This window comes from Pinus tabuliformis, chromosome J (genome assembly GCF_031772625.1).
Source record: "Pinus tabuliformis cultivar Carrire ecotype Pingquan chromosome J, CPIR1, whole genome shotgun sequence".
NCBI lineage: Eukaryota > Viridiplantae > Streptophyta > Pinopsida > Pinales > Pinaceae > Pinus > Pinus tabuliformis.
Window position 1 is genome coordinate 325264497 of NC_142295.1, and position 4677 is coordinate 325269173.

The 4677-nt window shown below is 38.7% G+C and overlaps 1 pseudogene; it reads left to right on the top strand.

Annotated features, from left to right (window-relative positions):
* Nucleotides 1–393: 393 nt before the first annotated feature.
* On the top strand, nucleotides 394–1390 carry LOC149227068 (uncharacterized; annotated as a pseudogene).
* The last annotated feature ends 3287 nt before the right edge of the window (nucleotides 1391–4677 follow it).

Below are 4677 nucleotides of genomic sequence, written 5' to 3' on the forward strand. Positions count from 1 at the left end.
TCTCTCTGCTTTCATTGCAAGAGATATCCATGAATCTATGCAGAGGTTGGTCCGTCCAAATCAATTTTTTGCAGATGCAGTTGATGCCAGACAGGAAATTGATTCTAGAATTGGTGCCACCTTCACTCGGTTTCAAACTATGCTAATGAGAGAACGAGATTATTGCAGAAGTTCTATGCCAATGCAACTAGCACCTCAGTCTCAGCATCTACAATATCTTCAAACTGGACAATCATATGGAGGTTCTTATGATGTATAAAGGTAAATTATTACAGAATTGGAAAATATAAATAGTCACAACACACAAGTATAAACATCAAACCATGGAAGTACAAACCCTCCACTTAGTCTGGTTCCTCGGAAGTGGGTTTGCAAGAAAAGTAGAACTAAAGGATGCTAGAAACTATGCAAAAGTTAATGCATGGAGCAATTCACATGAAAAAGGCAGATATTGTTGATTTGAATCTCATTGAATTTTCATAGGGTTACCAAACACTTGGATCAGAAAATCGTCAGAAAGCCCTCATTGCACTTGCTACCTAGTTTGCAAGGTTCACATTCAGGAACTTATCCAGCAATATCTCAGATTGCAGAGTGATGATCATGCTCAGTAGTCTAACTTGGATGAGGAAGGGTGTGTGTCAGCTTTATATAGGATGGAGAAAAATTTGCAACATGCTTTAAAGCCATTATATATAACATTGTTTGAGAGATTGAATGCACATCCTGGTGGCTTGAAGTTCTTGGTTTATCTCCAAGTGGATGTTAATGGAGCTAATGGAGAGGAAAACATTCCATTGCTGAGATCCTTGGAAAATTTGGCAACATGGTTGAGTCCAACTGTGCTCGAGCTCCATCGCATTACCTGGGATGATCCTGCATCTTTATTGGGGAAGATTGTGGCATATGAAGTTGTACATCCTATTAGAAACCTCCATGATTTGAAATAGAGATTGTGAGCAGGCCATCATTGCTTTGGGTATCTACATCCTGCCATACCAGCGTGGTCTAGCTGGAAATCAATCTTGGAAAGTTTTTAATCAAACGTTTCATTGAGCTAGTTCTACAAGAGGTGCCACATGTTAAAAATGTTTGCCACAATTAGCCCTATCTCAAGCTTCATGTAGTGGCTCTTATCGAAACTAGCATCTCAATCAAAGTTTGCTTAATCTTCTTCCAAAAGTGGTATAGATTATAAGGAAGCTTTGGCTTCTGCACTTAGAGAGGTTTTACTTCTCCAGAAGAGGAGAAGGCAATTATTGAAGCAACTATGGAAACTAATAAGAGTATTGGTCCCATGGAAGTATTGTTGAAGGCCAAGCTTAGCTCCAAATTCCATGCACCGTGCAGCCACAACACACAAGTCAAACATCAAGCCAAGCCAATCTAAGGAGGTGTATAATGTGCACAACGTGTCGAAATATGTTGTGAGTGGTAAGTATTATAAATAACTACGTTTTATTTTGCTGCTCGCATGTGGGATAAATCCCATTCAGAAAAGTGTGGTCATCTATATATGTTGCACCCTTGGACTCGTCGAAAAACATGACGGTGATCGACATGAATTGAGCGCATACTAGCTGGAGAATTTTAGTGGCAAAAAATCGTCTACAGTGACCATGAAAGGCAATAATATTAGAGCCCATGTGGGCATCTTCCCAAAGGATTTCTTTTGTTTTGGAATGATCATCTGATACAGAGAGTTTAGGGGCGCTGCATGTAGCCCTTTTGCATTGCACGTCTAGGGGCGTTGCATGTACCCCTTTGGCGCTGCGCGTAGGGCCATCCTTAGATTCCAAAGCAAGCTTGGTATATTCAACCCATTTTCTCAATATTAATTGGAGGCATTTTGCCTTGTGGAGCTAGTCGTGGGGCAATGCTTATGTGCCCATCATCTGCGAGAATCATTTCCATGATGTAAGAGCCATTACAGTGTGCCAAAGACATCATATGAAACCCATTACACTGCAAGAGACATTATGGTGAATGCCATTATATTTTGAGAGAGATTGTGTTTACACCTTGACAACAAGACAAATTCTTCCTTTATGGTTAGATTGATCATTTAGCAGTTGCATGTGAAGGATAACCAAAAAGAAAACATGGAGATCTTGATGAGAAGCGTCGTGTAGCAAAGTTGGTTTGCCAAAAAGAAGAACCGGTGGTCTAATAGTCAAAATGGAATTAGTGCTCGGGAAAAATGTCAGGGAAAGCATGAAGAGGCACATGAAGCATCTCTTGTTGAGGATCTGGGTGAATATTTCCATTTGCCTATCAATCATAGACCAATTGAAAATCTAGATACTGACAATTTGGAGCAGGCATCTGTAGACACACAGTTAACATCCTCAAATACTGGATTCAGGCTATTGCAGAAAATGGGATGGAAATGGAAATGGTTAAATTTGTTCAGATTTTCGGATGCCCAAAGGTCACAACAGCAACAAGAGAACTCATGTTCTTTCCCAGCCTCTGGCACAGTAAGAACTACAACATCTCTTGCAGTGCAGGATTAGCGAAAGACATTAAAGTTTGGCATTGCAACCAAGGTTGCTCCTTCCAAGACTTCTTCAGGTGTTGCCTCCAAGAAAGAAAAAGTTATTTCCAAAGTGTCATCAGTTTTTAGGAATGATAGTGATGAAGAATCATAATTAAATGTGGCAATATTTGAATCTTTCTAGGAACTGATGGCAAGTATTTTAGCCATGAAATCAACAGCATTGATTTTTTGAAGGAAAGGTGGTAGTATTCAAAACATTCAACGAACAAATGGAAAATATTTCAGGAATCCAAGGCATCTATAGGGTGCAGGTGGAAGATGATCGATCAACATCTCAAAAAATCCTAGATTTCTAGCGATGACACCTTCAACAATTCGACTTGTGGTAGCAAACCTATTGTTCTGTTTTGATGTGATTTAATTCCTTAGTTATAAGTTTGATTTATTTTATTTGACCGCATAAAAACATATTTAGTTGTTTGTTTTTTCTATTTTAATTATTTTGATTCCTATGTTTAGGAAATCACAATTAATATGTAATAGGGTATATATAGGGTGATTTTTGAAGATGTAAGGGTTCAGTTTTTGTAGCAGAGTGAGGCTGCTTTGGACTGTGTAAAGCTTCTTCTGAATATTATTTTTAATGGAGCATTTTTTGCCCTTTAGATTTGGTATACATCACAGTGTTTAATGTCCAACATGTGTTCCTTGTAAACTCACTTACATACTTTGTTTTTTCTGCTAATTCTTGTTATAGTATTATCTAAGGGAAGTGTAAGGAATCCATCCACACATGATGCTCCTTACGCAATGATTTTGTTGTTAAATGTACTGGTTATCTTTGTAGAATCCATCCTCTGTTAGATGCTTTGTTGAGTAACCCTGTGTTACGTTTTCTTCTAATGCTGCCACTGTAGATCCGTCCCTTGATTGATACTTGCAGGGCAACTAGTTTTCTCCTCTTTTCTTCTCTCATTTACATTTTTTTATCTAGCTGAGCATTGCACTTACTTTGCCCCAAGTTTTCTGGTAGAAACCAACCTCAGCTCCATAGCCCAATGGTCCCTTCTCTTGCTTTTCTTGACCCACAACTTTCAATCAAATCCCCGTACTTCATAGCTAGCCTAAGATTCATTTATTTCAGCCACCCTCAATTGGAAAAGAGAGAGCCCTCTCTGGTCTGGCAGGGTTAGATGCCAAATCAAAAGCTTGTTCTGTGGTTACCTCAGAATTGCCTTCTCTCAGCCTTGAGGTTCATTCTGAGTGCTAACATATTGGGGCCATTGCCAGGAAACGAGGTGACAGATCTTCTCTGGGAAAAAGTCGTTCAAGTTTCAGTTTTGGTTGCTGATGGTGGACAGTGGTTAGACATATGAAGGCTGAAACATTCACATGGCGACTCCAACTCAATCCAGAGATTACAGCGCTCACTGATCAGTTCATGTACTAAAATAAGATGGTAGGGTATGTGGCAAATCCTGTGTTTTGTGAATTCTTAAAAGAAGTTAGAGATAAATTAGTGGATATTGAAATAGATGAGGTATTTTTCATTACCGTGCTTCAATGTTTGAGATCTCCGAAGTTTCCTCCTAAAGGTAAAATTGGTTTCTTTGAGTTAGTTGTTGAAAAATTTGAGAAGGAGATTGAGTATTTAAATGATCAGATCCAATCATATGAACTCTGAGATCCCAACAGGTTCTTGGAAACTCTCCCTCCTTCCAAACAAGAAACAATAGGGCTACCCATGGATGTCTCATACTCTGCTTCATTATTAGAGCAATCGAAAGCTCATTTATAGGAACACACTCTAAAATTACTTGGGACTTTGTCTAGTTGAAAAACAAGACTTCGAATCCAAATTCCAATACCCGCACCATCCTTACCCAAAGCACCATCGAAATCCATGCTCCAAAGGTTGTCTTCATCTTCTAGATGTTGGAATTCTGCTTTTGCTTCGATCTTACCTTTGCTGGTTGCTTCATTTTTCTGTTCTTCACTGACTTTCTGCTCTTGTGGAGGCTGCTCAGAAGGAATTGCCACTTTTTTCTTTTCTTGATTAAGAACTACTCTAAAACCTTCAGAAATGTCTGGTACATCATTTACTTTTACAAATTGAATGTCTACATCATTCAATCCACTATTGGTTTACAAAACAAAAGACTCTAAATTTGTATGTA